Source organism: Pseudorca crassidens, chromosome 13 (genome assembly GCF_039906515.1).
Source record: "Pseudorca crassidens isolate mPseCra1 chromosome 13, mPseCra1.hap1, whole genome shotgun sequence".
Lineage (NCBI taxonomy): Eukaryota > Metazoa > Chordata > Mammalia > Artiodactyla > Delphinidae > Pseudorca > Pseudorca crassidens.
Window position 1 is genome coordinate 40,417,653 of NC_090308.1, and position 15,392 is coordinate 40,433,044.

Sequence of the window (15,392 nt, forward strand, 5' to 3'; positions counted from 1 at the left end):
AAAAATACCTACTGCATTGGCACTCATATCATCACCATTTGCTTTTGCTGCTATGGTCTACTAAGATGATTCTAGGATACCTAATTCTATAGTCTTAATTTGCCCTATTACTTTGTTTCAAAAGTTTGTCTAATATCAGTAGCCACAACTTTAGAAGTAAAATTCTGGAGGTTAAATAGTTTTAGTTGTACTCGTAGCCTCTAATTTATATTGTATCAATTTATATCAAATTATATATCATATAATGTCACATTATCCATTGTATATTTTTACCAGCAAAACTTCTTAATGCTCAAGTGTCATGTTTAAATTATTTAATTCTTATCCTGGAAGATTGTGATAGTACATGCGTATCTCACAGTAACTATTTCTAATTGCTCATATTCTTTCAATTCATGTCTACAGTCCAGAAAAATCTTAATTATAACACAACTTGGTTATTATTCCAATTTTAGCCATGTGATCTTGGATAAATAAGTCCATTTCTCTTAGCCTATGGAATGTAAAGATAGATAGACAGATAGACAAAATCAGTCCTATAATAAATGTTCATTAAATGCCATCTATACTAAATTTTTCATTTAAACTTTCTACGGCATAATCTGGGTCACCAACATTTTAAAAATAAAGCATCATCTGATGATTTTTGTCCTTCACATGCTCTCTTGCATCTACATATTCATTTTGATTCCCACTGTCATCCTTCATCTGGACCCTCATCCCCAAATGTCTAAGTGATAATATTAACAGGCTCCCATCTGTTCTTTAGGCCTCCAGCCTCCTTCTCAACAAATCAAAGTCCTGCCAAAATAACTCTTCTAAAATATTTTATACCATGTAACTCTACTTAAAACATTCACTGGCTTCCCTCTGCCCAGAGTGAAATTACCAAAATACATTCCACGGAATAATCACTCCACACTATGCTTCTGAGAAACAAGGTTCTGAGAACATACTGGAAAACACGGCACACTTACCTTCTACTTGAAAAATCACAGTGAAAGTCAATATAACAAAGTCTCCAAAAATATTAACTCCTTACTTTCCAAAAATTTTGATGTCGGGTTCCATCTTTATATAAGACCTCTAACTTGCATATCCAATTTGGATTTCTGGTAGGCTCACTGAGATTAATCTGTCCAAAAAGAGAACTCTTGACTCTCCTACGTCCCTTAATCCTGCTCCTACTCACACATCCCCACTCTCCCAGTTACTCATGACAAGAACTTAAACATCATTCTTGATTCCTCTTCTATTCCTCCCTAACATATCCAAACCATCAGCAAACTATCCGTCTCCTCTCATGAATAAATACTAAAACCGACCAATCGCTTCTTACAAAATACACTGAAAACATGGAAGCCCATTACACTCTTGCACAACTATATGAACTTTCTAAAGGATCTCTCTGCATCCACCCTGATCCTCAAAGTCCGTTCTCCACAAAGAAGCTAGAATGACACTTTAAAAATATAGAACACATCATGTTACTTCCCTGTACAAAAGCATTCCGTGGATTCCTGCCACTTTCCATCATGGACTAACTGGGACCAGGCTAAACTTCCCACCATAAACAGATATAAAACTGCTCAAAAAAAGGTGAAACAACCATGTTTAGACAATGGATGTTGTTTGTACAGGGGACACAAAATTGAGATTTGTAGGAGAATAATACAAATGTCTTTTCTATCAGAGGGTACTTTCTAAACAAGCAGAGGAAGCAGTCATATTGGGTTGAAGACACAAAGATCAGAATTAGAGGAGATAGAGACTCACATTGCAGAGCAAGTTTCTAGAACAGTGTGGTATACCCAGAAAAAGGGCTCCAGAAATCTGCTTAGGGTTGCTCTTAAGTCTAGTGTTAAATATTAATTCATGCATGCACAGGATAAAATTTAACAAGACTGAGCAAATAATAACTAGAAGCCACAGGTTGAACAGAGTCCAGAGCTCACAAAGGGCCAGGAGACATTTGAGTTTCCATTAGCCATAATAGAGTTGTATTAACTCCTGAGGTAGAGAGAAAAAAGTAGAGATACAGAAGGTCCACATCTTCACAGTAGGACTGAACTATCTCTAGACCAAAGCCTATTCAAAATATATCTTTAAACTCTTTAAAATAAGCCCAGTGAATGAAACTCATATGCACACGACATAACCGTCTGTCAGAACAAAATACAACAGTCTTTAAAAGAAAACAACAAAATTAAGCAATTAGCAATGTAATATTCAAAAGGTATAGTATCTAATAAAACTTCTATGTATGAAGAAAAGCAAGAGAATTGAAAACTGATATTCATAATTAGAAGTCAATAGAATCAGACCCAGAAATAAAAGAAATGATGGAATTTAAAGGAAATCATGAATAAAATAAAGAGCAAAGTGGAAGATATATAAACAATCACATAGAATTTCTGGATATGAAAAATGTATTATCTGAAACCAAAAAATCATTGAATGAGATTAATAGCCAATTAGGCATTACAGAAACAACAGTGAACTTGAAGATCTAGTGAAGAAAATTTTCCAAAATAAAGTAGGGAATAAATACAGAAACAGAAAATGAAACAGAGCCTCAACAACCTATGGGGGAAATTATCAATTGATGTGTAAGTCCCAAAATTTAAAGAGAGGACACCAGAAAAAAAATTAGAAGACATAATGACTGAAATGTTTCCAATTCCATAAAAACTATATATTCTCAGATTTAAAAGACTAAACAAACCCCAAGCAGGATGAACACAAAGAAAACTACAGGAAATATCATAATTATTTTGCTAGGAACCAGTGATAAAGAGAAATTCTTAAAGCATCCTGAGGAAAAAGACACATTATATAAGAGGAACAAGGCAATAGTAATCACACACTTCATGCTGAAAAGAAACATGAAAGCCAGAAAACATCGTTAAAGGACTGAAATAAAAATCTGTCAACCTAGAATTCAATATAAAATAAAAAAAAATCCTTCAGAAGAACAAAACTGAGAGAATTTATCACTAACAGATCTGTACTATAAGAAATGGTAAAGGAAGATTTTCAGGCAGAAAGGATATCAAGTAGAAATCTGTACCTATACAAAGGAATAAATAACATCCAAAACAGCCAATATGTGGGCAAACACAAAAGTCTTTTTTTTCTTGTTTTGAATTTTTCTAAAACAGTTAAAATTCTAATAAGATCTGTAGTTAATAGTATCATGCCAATGTTAAGTTCCTAGTCTTGAAAAATGTGCTATGTCATGTAAGATGTTAACATTTGGGAGGCTGAGGGAGGAATACACAAAATCACTGTACCATTTTTGCAACATTTCTATAAGTCTAAAATTAGATCAAAATGAAAAATTAATCAAAAACATAAGTTTACTCTTTAAAGCAAAAATAATGACAATGTGGGCCTTCACTGGTGGGGCAGTGGTGATAGTGGTGGGGCAGTAAGAATCCGCCTGCCAACGCAGGGGACACAGGTTCGACCCCTGGGCCGGGAAGATCCCATATGCCGTGGAGCAACTAAGCCCGTGTGTCATAACTACTGAGCCTGCGCTCTGGAGCCTGTGAGCCACAACTACTGAGCTCATGCAACATGACTACTGAAGCCCACGTGCCTAGAGCCCGTGCTCCACAACAAGAGAAGCCACCGCAATGCGAAGCCCATGCACCACAATGAAGAGCAGCCCCCACTCACTGCAACTAGAGAAAGCCTGCGCGCAGCAACGAAGACCCAACGCAGCCAAAAAATTACAAAAAAAAAAAGCCATCCGTAAGAGACAAAAAAAAAAAAAAAGACAATGTATTTTGGGGTTTAACATGTAGAAGTAAATTATTTGACAACAATAAAATAAAGAATTGGAGCATGAAATGGATCTGTGCTGTTGTAAGATTCTTACATTAGATATAAGTGACATAACATTATTTGAAAGTAGACTTTGATAAATTAAAATGCATATTGTAAACCATTGAGCAATTTCTAAAACAATATAAATAAATAAAACAAAAAGCAATAGCTATAAGCCAATAATAGAGATAAGATGGAATACTAAAAAAAAAAATACTAAATTAATCCAGAAGAGAGTTCAGGACAACAGGAAAAAGAGAAAAAAAACAGACAGAACAAATTTAAAAAAACAAATAGCAACACAGCAGATTTAAACCCAACCACTTACATTAAATATAAAAGATTTCAACACTCCAAATAAAATAAAGTCATAAAACAAGGATGAAAAAATGTAAATGGACTGAAACCACAGAAAGTATATTCTGTGGCCCAAACGTAATTAAGTTAGAAATCAGTAACAGAAAAGTCTTGCTTGTCTTACTACACGTGCATATTGTGATATGTCATTGGCTTCCTCTGGTTGTTAAAGTACCCAAAGCTGTCTTTCTTGAAGTATGTGGTAGATACTGGAGTTCCACTAGTTTAGTACTTGCACCAACCATCTTTTTTGAGTATCCTTCCTATACTTACCAGCTTAGAACATCAACAGCTGTATTACCATTAGCTTATGGTTAGGGTCATAGACAGGCCCTAATTTCTGTGTCAGCCAGAGAAAGAGAGTAACAGGAGGCAGCAGCCATGGATGAGGAGATGGACTCTTCTTGCAAGCAGAGGCCTTTGATTCTTCAGGATAACTCTAGCAGAGGTTCTAGCATTTGGTCTGATATTCTAAGTTTCTGTCTGTGTGTGAAGCAGCAGTAGTAATTTTCCTGATTCAAAAGCCAGTTCTGTGATGAGGTTGGTTATTTCTTCTGGTTACTGATGTTCCTAGTTTTATATTTTTAAAACTGGTTTCCTGGCACTCCCAAGATTGTGTAGGTTATGAAAATAACCTGTAATAAATTCTTGTTTGCTTATTCCTGAAATGAAGAATTCTGACAAATATATGGAGCTCTGAGTATTCTTCAGAGACCTCCCTCTCCATCATCGCTGGAATTGCACAACTGAATTTCTGTTTATGAAGTGAAAGCAGCTCCTCAGAATAACTATTTCAGTCTTCCCTTCGCTCCTGGGAATTTGTCAGTACAAAGTCCACCTGCTTCTGCTGAGGTCTCTTCACCTACTCATGCAGGCTTCTTGGAAAGGATCTAAGGGAATGCCAGGTTGGAAATCTAGTTCATTTTTGGTCCTTAGTAAATAAATTTTATAACTATCAAATTGTGGGAGTTCAGGTTAAACAAGTATAATCACCAAATTCTGTCCTATTGTCAGAGAAAGAAACTCCAGAATTCGCCTCTCACCTTTTATTTCTCAAGTGTTTATAATACCTGTCCTCTGTGGCCCCCAATCAGCTCACAGAATCTCTGAGAGGGACAAAGAATCTTGTCTGAATACTACACAGCTTGAATGATAGCATCTAAGGTAGGCCTAACCTCATATCCAGCTCTCTGGTTGACTGAAGCCCTGTAACGGGAAGAGAAGAGAAAGCAGCATGCTTCCTCATCCCCATGAGGGCAAGGGTGAGATTAAGAGCACCTCATCAATTCTCTCCAACTCTTAGCCTCTCTAAGCTCTTTTAAAGACTGTGTGTGAAAGGAGAGCTAAGGTTCTCAAAACCAGTTCTCAGGTACCTTAATTTGGGATATGGGAATACCTGTCATGTAATATTGTGTTCTCAGTCTCTGGGCCTAAGCAGAAATTTAGATGAAAGACTATTTAACCTATTTTAAACAGTTCATCACATTATATTTTGTACCCTAGCCTAATAATCTGCTTAAAATCCCCAAAATGTCATGCTCATTGCCATTTTCTCAACACTGCTTATCCATTTTCTACTCACTAAAAGCAACCTTCAGCTAACTTTAGGGCTTCTTTTTCCAAGGGCCAGCTCAATATTACCTCTTCTATGATGACTACTCATTTGAGTTTATCACTTTTTACTTCTGTGCCTGTACCACTTACTAGGCTCTTAGACAATGAAAGACACTCCAAACACAATACTAGTGCTTCATACCTTCCTGTTGTGCTCATGACAGACTCACTAGTCATTCTTGGTACTCTTTCTGGCTAAGGCATTGGGTGGAGTCTTCATAACACAGCTCTGCAGACAACTATGATCAACCAATCAGTGTTGAAGCATGGCGGGAAACCTATTTCACATACTTGAATTTTTAATAGAATTTCTACAGGTATATCCCATCAATAAATTAAAAGAGGCCAGAGAGCATATACCAATTCTTTTACATCCCCAGTGCTGAAGACAAACTAAGGTCTCAGTAATATTTGATGACTTTTACTACAATGGCTTTTAAGAGTGGACTGACTTTTAGTGCTTGTTCTCCTGCTGTTTTGTCAGTTAGTTTCTTGTAGCAAACACGTAGGAAGATCCTAATGTATTTTTAATGTTTTAATTCATAAGTTGGCAGTTGATGATTATATCAATTTAAAATATTTTGCATGTTTGAAATATTTCATATTTTTTTAAATGATATGATGAAGGACAGAATCCCAAGGAGTAGAAACTCTTATCACAGTACATTGAATCATGAAGAAGATCTGCAGGCATGTGTGAAACACAAACGATCAAATAAAACAAATGGGAGCCCAGGTGCACTTTGTTTAAGAAAAGAATATAAGAAGCACATATCTGGATCATGCAAAATGATATCCAGAGAGGCAGAATTAAACTCCTTATCCTTTCTTGATACACTTTCACTGTGATATAAATTAGAAGGCTCCATGTTTAGGCCATCCAAAATTTAGTTAACTGCCCCTGTTGAAGTAATAAGATTGATAAAAAGTATTAACTCAACAGAAATTCAATGAAAATATGTTATGAAAACAAACGTAAAGCCTCATCATTTTGTTTGGGAATTAGAATGTAATCTATTTGATTTCTTGCAGTAGTTTTCTTGTATGTCTTATGTATATCCCAGCACCTAGCAGAGTGCCTTTTATACACACAAAGAAGTACTTACTATTTGTTGATTTGTATTAAAAAGAAAGAATTTTATTGCAAGATTTTTCCATTAAGATCATACTCAAGGTTGGGGCTTGTTCTGTGTACTTTTATGTACCCATCAACAGTAGCTCTAAAAGATTCTTTATTCACAGAATGAAAAGGTTGAATGAGAAATCAGATTTTATTCAAGCTCTAATATTCATGAGTCTATGAAAATTGTCCCCCCAAATGAGCCAATCAGAAAGCTGAGAGCCCCAAGGATAACTGAATTGGTCCTGCACTTAGTTTTTCTGAATGATAAGCACTTTTGTAAACATACAGAAAGAATCACTTAATCTGTTCCTTTATTTATTCAAAGAATATTTATTGAATGCCTACTAAGTAAACTGCTGGTGCTGGGTGGTTCGTGGCAGCCAAAACTGTGACCTAAAATTCACTAAAAATTAGCTTTAGAAAGAAATATTAAAAGCTGAGGCTGTCTTAGACAATCTCTCCTTGGACTTTTGACAGCTACATCTACATCCTCCTTCAAATCCTACTGATCTTACGGTTATTTACATATACTTTGAAATTACTGCCTCGGTTTTCTTCGTGTGTGTGTGTGTGTGTGTGTGTGTGTGTGTGTGTGAGAGAGAGAGGGAGAGGGCGAGGGCGAGGGAGGATTTGTTTGCTTATCCAGTCTTCCCTCCATATTTTATGGACACTCAGTTTCTGGTCTTAGTCCGCAACCTTCTTCCTTAGCCTGATGCTTCTTAAGACCCAGATTAACAACTGATGAGTAATCCAGACATTAAATTTTATGAGATCAGAGAAAAGAGAGGGAAGTCAGTATGGAGGTAGTGGTAAAGGGAGGTCCTCAAGGGAAGATATAGATACAGAGAGTGGGTGTTTGCAGGGTGAATAGGGTTTTAAAAGCTGCAATTAAAAGTTAAAGATACCTCAGACATACAAGAGTGCCAGGCTAAGACAGGCAGACAGTCTGATCAATGAGGTAAGTTAGGGAATTTGAAGAGACCAATCTACTGGAGGGATATATTTACGTATTTGAGAGATAAGTGACAAAGGCCTGAAACAGCTCACTCCCACCCTAATTAATACAGCCAAAGGTAGGCACATACTGGAAACTACATAGGATGGCAAAATAGGCTCAGAATCCTTCTATTTTTGCATAGACCTCTCTTTTCTTCAAATAGCGAAAATAATAGCCAGCCTCTTACTACTATACCCAGTCCTTTCCCAAGCTCCCAGAAGTAGCAGGAGAGCAGGGAAAAATAAAAAAAAAAAAAACCTGTCAGGAAAAATAGTCCACAAAATCAATACAAGAATTCAACTCAGGGCTTCCCTGGTGGCGCAGTGCTTGAGAGTCCTCCTGCCGATGCAGGGGACGCGGGTTCGTGCCCCGGTCTGGGAGGAAGATCCCACATGCCGCGGAGCGGCTGGGCCCGTGAGCCATGGCCACTGAGCCTGCGCTTCCGGAGCCTGTGCTCTGCAACGGGAGAGGCCACACCAGTGAGAGGCCCACATACGGCAAAAAAAAAAAAAAAAAAAAGAATTCAACTCCATATAAGAATATCTGGGTAGAACTTACTTTTCTTTGCTTACAGGGCTTATTCAAACTACTTTCTCCTTTTGCATATTTCAAAAAGACTCTCAATTGCTTCATAAATGTTTCTGGCACAAACTGCCACCCTTCCTTCCTTTTATTCTCTCCCACACAGACCGCATCTATTAATTTTGACATTTATTATAAGAACCATCCCACTGCATTTCAGTTATGTGCATTAAAGTACAATGTATTTTCTCCATTACTCTTCCTTGTTATGTTCCTTTTTTTTTTTTTAATAGTGCAGAAAAACCTGTTCAAGACAGATCATTTTCCTACCTTACCTCATTATTCTAATTTTCAAGTAAAAATCACCAGCCAGTACTGGTGAATTCTGCTTTATAAATAAATTATATGCATATTACATATGTATAATTCTACACATATGCATTTATTGTACTTAGTATATAATATTACATAGCATTATATGCCTTAGTGTTACTTAATATGTCCTTAAAATTTTTCCTTTAATATTTAAAAGCCACTCAAAATATGCTCTGTATGACTTTTATAATAACACTAGAAGAAAATATTTGTCTGAACTAATAAATAACTTTTCTAGATTTGGAAAACAAGGTGTCTTTTTTTATGCCTTTGAAAAATCATCAGTTTACTCACTTCCTAAATCAGACAATTGGTTATGCAAAAAGCTTGTTGAAACACTAATGATACCTCTATCTATAAGAATTTCAGAAACTTCTGAGGAAGTACAAACCAATGAATCTCACTTTCATACTAAAAAGCTGGTTGGATTCAAATACATGTTAATTCAATGTATGCTGAAGCAGGCATAATCTCTAAAGGAAAAGAAACTTGGCCAGAAATCAGGTCTGACTACTTTGAGACACAAAAATAAGGAAGTTGAAAACAAGTAGATGATTTATTTAGTTCCAAAACTTCTTTAACACTTGACTTTGATTTTATTATTTCTATTTATCCCTGTATACTCAATGGGTACCACAGTAATCAGCATTGGTTGGGTGCTCAAAAGATGATTGTAAAATTGAATGACCACACCAATAAAAATGTACATCAGAAATGTAGATATGGTTGTTTTTGTCAGACAAAGTACTGAGTTGTAAAGAGATAGTAATGTGGAGAAAACAGTGGCTCCTTCAGAGTAAAGTACAAACCACTGGGTCCACAGGGATCAGAATTTCATAAATAACCAGGATGAAACAACATACAGTAAATTCCTTTAGTTTGCAGAAGATGGGCTTTTGGGGATAGTAAAATGCTAACCCAATGCAGAAAAGGTACAAAAATATTCTGCTTTGTGCCTGTGAAATAAAGTGGCAGACGAGCTTCAATATAAGTGAAAATCATATAAACCACACACAGTGAAAATTTGTGAGTTATCCATTATGATCCAGTGTCCATTAAACGCATGATTTGTTGCATTGTACCTATCTTAGGAATGTTGGAGAACTTTATTGTTCTTTAAAATACTTCAGTGTGGGCCACTGAGGATAATTAATTAGTCAGTAAGAAAAATAAAATAAGCACCAACTGCTAGGCACAGCTTGGACAATGTTATCATCAATTATACCCTAAGAAAGTTACTAAAAATTTACTACAGACTGTTCCTCAAAGAGGATGACTCAATGTAGTGTTATCACCAAAAGGTCCAAAAATGTAAGTTATCCTCAAGAAATTTATTAAAAACCAACAGAGAAAACATTCACCCTTATAGAAATCTACATGTGTCCCTCCCTGAAAACAGAAGTCCAAGCTGACACAGATGCCTGGTGAGATCCACACAAGGGTAGTATGTCAGAGTTCTCCAGGGAAACAGAGGCAGTAAGATACACACACACACACACATTTATTTTAAGGAATCAACTCATGCAATTGTAGGGGCTAGCAAGTCTGAAATCTGCAGGGCGGTCTGGCAGGTGGGAAACTCAAGCTGTTACAGTCTTAAGGCAAACTCCTTCTTCTCTGGGAAACCTGTTTTTGCTCTTGAGGCCTTCAACTGATTGGATGAAGCCTGCTCACATTTTGGAGGGCAATCTTTACTTAAAGTCAACTAACTGTAAATGATAATCACATCTCCAAACTACTTTCACAGCAACATCTAGACTAGCATTTAACTAAACAACTGGGCATCATAGCTCCACCAAGCTGACACAGAAAACTAACCAATACAAGCAGCAAAAATAGTTAACGGTCTACTTTATGAAGACAAACAAAAGGGGAAGGGAAACTTTGAAAAGATACAGTGGTTTTGTGTTCATTTCTATGATTTTGCAGAACTTTATACCTATAATTTTAGGAACTTACTACTATATGAGAAATGTATCAGCTAGGAAAGATACCCTAAAACACTGATTGATGATGAGATTAGAATCAATGACTCCCAATCAGTTTTGCTTTTGCTACACAAAAGTAATTACCAAAACAACAGAATAAATAAGAAACATTCTTAAGAAAATTTGCTGCAAAGATGGTATTCACTTAAAGTAAAACGAATATATTGATATTCTCAAGACCACTGTGCTGTTTTCTCCTAATAGCTGTGAATGAAAGGAATAATTTTGTATCCCTGTTACTAATCTATCAGGATCTTTTGATACCTGGGGCTCTATCTGCCATCTCGGGCAAACCAGGGTTCTCAAAACAGGCAAAATCCCTCTGCCAAAGGATACAAGGTCACAGCTCTATTTTCTTTTTTTTTTTAAGCATGAGTAATGTTCATCTTATTCAAAGTAGGCATAGTACATTATATTTTTTTTTACTGTGACATCATGTGACTGACATCATGAAAACTGCACCTGCCCCAGAATAAAATGCAAAGGTAGAAAATGGCATTTTCATTGCTGTCATGGAGCACCTTCAGTCAGAAATGCACAAATCACCATAGATTCCAACGGATCAAGGATAACCATGGACCACCACAGAACCACCAATAATGGGTTGCAATCGACCACCAACATGAATCATTATGAAATCATGTTGGATTCCCATGACTCATCTGAAGATTCAGGGATCACCATATGCACCATTGAGCCAGAGCTTTTATAAATAGTGCTTGAAAAGGTCACAAAACATGGGGGAAATATCTCTTCCAACCTCAATTTTTTTCTCCTTTCTTTCCTTCCTATCAACATACAAACCAACATTACCTATAGGTTAAAAGTGTGACCTGTGGATCCAGGAAGAATCGGTCGCAGTGCCAGCTCCCTAACCAACCCCCCTCAATGTTACTAGCTCTATGACCTTGGACAAGTGACTTCATCTCTGTGAATCTGTTTACTCATCTGTAAAATGGGGTAAATGTCATCCTCATAGATATCTGAGAATTCAATAAAAGCATAAAGCTCTTAAAGCTTTGGGAATTATTGTTACAAATATGCTTAAATTTTCCTATGTTAAAAAGAAACTTTCCTGTCATACTACAGGAGAACTGTGTGTACCTCTACCAGACTATGGATACCTCTGAGGCAGAGATCAGATCTTATTCATCTTCTTATGCCTATCACACAGGACAGGCCTGCTAATATATATTTTTTGGAGGAGGAAAGAATAGAAATAGGGATGGAGATGTTCAGAAATCTCACTAAGATTTTGGGTGATGGCCTTGGCCGAGGGGCTTCAACATGAGGTGTTGTGAAGATTAGATTGCTGTGGGTGGGAAGGACATGATTTTCCTTCCTGGATGGGGACAACTGTGGAGTGGGGATCAAGGATAGATACATAGGCAGTTTTCTGAGTCCGGAATGGGAGATACCATAATGCCCAAAGAGGTGTAAAGGCTAAAATCTTTGGTTGTACCTCACATTAAGCCAGTTTCACTCTTGTATGCCTCAGGTAAAGATTCAAGGCCTCATCACTAGCCCTTAAATATCTCCCGGTTTGTCCTCCACTATGCCTCTGCTCACACTCAGGATCCCAGCCTCTCCCGCTGCATCTCCAAATGCTCTCCATCTACAAGGGGAGGCAGAGGAATATGGTAGGTAAGACAGCTCTATTTTCTATTACCAACTTTATTATATTCACTTAATTTACATAGCCTAAATTCATATTTGAAATTATTTGGTTCACTTAATTTTCTAAATCAGCTATTGGGGTACCAGAGCTTTCTTTCTCCAGAGCTTCAGGAACATCTTGATTCTAAACTCTGATTTACTGCTTGGATTTATAAGTTTCTGGATTGTCCCTGCTTATAATAATTTTTGGCTCTTGAGTACCCGACAGGTTCTCTTAAGTTCACTTTACTCTCAGTCCTGGCCAAGGATGAGAGTAATGGCCTTGTCTTTCCTATTTCTATCCTCACAACCTCATAACATACCTGATTGTCACTTACCTTAATGCAGTTATCAAGCTATCCCCTATAGAACCCCTTATTGTTTCCTACAGAGCTTGCCATTGCTGGAAGATATACAAGCTGTTTGTAAGTACCATGCATAACCCTCCACGCCTCATCCAAAAAGGGATTATATTTTTCTTCATTATTCCATGTGTCTAAAGGAAAAATTTTTCTATCTTTTCCCTAATCATCTTCCTGTGAAAAACAACTACTGGATGGTCCTGCAAGGTCTTAACACGATTTCCCTGAACTATTCTGGGAATTGTATCATCCAACACAGTTCAAAAGAAATAGCCTTTGACCCCTGGAAATCTGGGTCAATCATGGCCCAGTTATCTATCATTGGGTAAGTGATCTAATTTCACTAAGCCTAAATTTTTAAATAGATACAAATAAAACTTTTGTGACTATCTAACAATGTCATTTATGCACTCAACAAATATTTAAATATTTGGTGAAGAGCTGTCCTAGATGCTATCCTAGGAGTTAAAAATAGAATGTAAACAAGATAATGCCCCTACCCTCATGGATCTTACCCAGTGACAGAAGATATACACGTAAACAAACAAAAAATCCATGACGTTTATATTACTAAGAGATTGTGATAAAAGCCATGAAGGGAATAGTCACTGTTCTGTAGCAATCTGTGGAGAGGAAGAGTTCTCTTTTAGATTGGTTGGGCAGAAATGCCTCTCGGGGGAAGTGTTTTTCAGGCTTACAGGTGAAGGAGAAGAGGTATCCAGGAACGTTGAGAGGGAAATAATATTTTAAGCAAAGAGTACAGAAGGTCAAAAGTAGGAAGGAACTTGGAAAGAGACCAGCAAGGAGGCAGTGGCCAAGATGAAGTCTGATAGGTAGACAGGGACCAAATCATATGGAAATTTGCAAGAAGTTTTTCAATTAAATTAAAGCATTTAATCAAGGAAGCAACATGATGAAATTAATATTTTAAAAATATTATACTGACAATTGCATATAAAATCAAGTAAAGCAAAACACAGTAGGACCAGCTGAGAAGCTGCAGGCAGTAGTCCAAGTGTAAAATCATGGTGGTTTTCTCTGGTATGGTGGCAGTAAAGGCAAGAGAGAAATCTATTTTTAGATATAACTTGGTGAGTAGAATAAGGACCATCATGCATGATTATGCAGGTTGTAAACTACACAAGGGTGCCACATCTAAAAGGACACCACTGATGCTGTAAATACAAAAGTGCTATATTTTTCCATCAATAAGAATTGCTGATGAACTGGATAAAGAGAATACACTAAACAGTGGGATCAAAGAAGAATCACGTTTCTGTTTGAAATACTGTACGAAAGGTATTGCCTGTAGTTATCACTGTGAACATCACAGAGAAATAATTTTAGGGGTGGGGCAGACATGAAGTAACATTTCTGATAAGTTTGGGATGCCTATTAGACATCCAAGGGAAAATGTCAAGTTGGTGGTTGAATATTTGAGTCTGCAGGTCAGGTCAGAAACCAAGGTTTAAGATACAAATGAGAAAGGTATCAGTTTAGAGGTTTGTATTCAAACTATGAAACTGGTTTAGTTCACTTAAGGAGAGCACAGGAGGAAAACTGGGCCCAAAAGTGGAGTGCTCAAACATCTAGTGGTAGGGATAAGTGGAGGAGGACACAATTAAAGAGAGATGGAAAATGTTGCCAGTACGAAAAGAAGCCAAATTGGAGTGGGATGAAGAGTAAATAGGAGTAGAAGTCAGGTATACAGTTTTGCCTTGAAAAACAGCAGAGAAATAGGATGTCAGCTAAGAAAGGACCTGAGGTCAAAGGAGGGGTTTTGAAATTAAAATGGGAAATATTAGGGCATGAAAATACACGTGAAGGAAATGGACCTCGAATAGAGGCAAGGATCTCTTCAATTACAAAAGGAGAAAATACAAAAGAGGATCGGTGAAGATGAAGATAAGTTTGTTGACTTGGTGATGGGAGAACAAAGCATTTGCAGTCTGCTTTTATTTGTTTAATGAGGTATGAGGTAGGCTATCAGCTTAGAATGTGGGGAGTATATAATGTGCAGGAAGGTTAAGGGAAAAGGAAATATTTTAAAACAGTTCTTCCAATGAATAGTAAAGCAAATCTACGAGGGAAACCTAAAGGTATTGCTAGGCATTACTAAGTGTAGTTCAGGTTTGTAGTAACTAAAGTAAAACCAGTTATTCAAGGTGGGTGATTTTTTTCCCCAGAAGTTTCCATTGTTCTCTCATGGGCATGGAAAAGATAGATGATCGGAACAAATAAAGTTAGAGTTTTTACAAGTGCCTATGATGGGAAGAGAGAGGGGAAAAGTTGTTGTGAGTATCCATAAGGAGGTAATCATAAAAATTAAATACAGAAACTAAATTGAATATGGAAGGAAATGAGAGCAAGAGGGAGGTGATGATTTTGTGTAAATAGAATCTGCATGCAGCATCATTTCAAGAGATGATATTTTGAATTGAAAAAGGAATGTAGGTTACACAAAGTTCAGAATGAAGGAGAAAAGAATAGAAGGAAAGTGGAGACAAAATCTTAAGCAGCAGAGCTGAAGTTCCTGGTCCTGACTTAGAAAGCAATTTTCTGAGAGT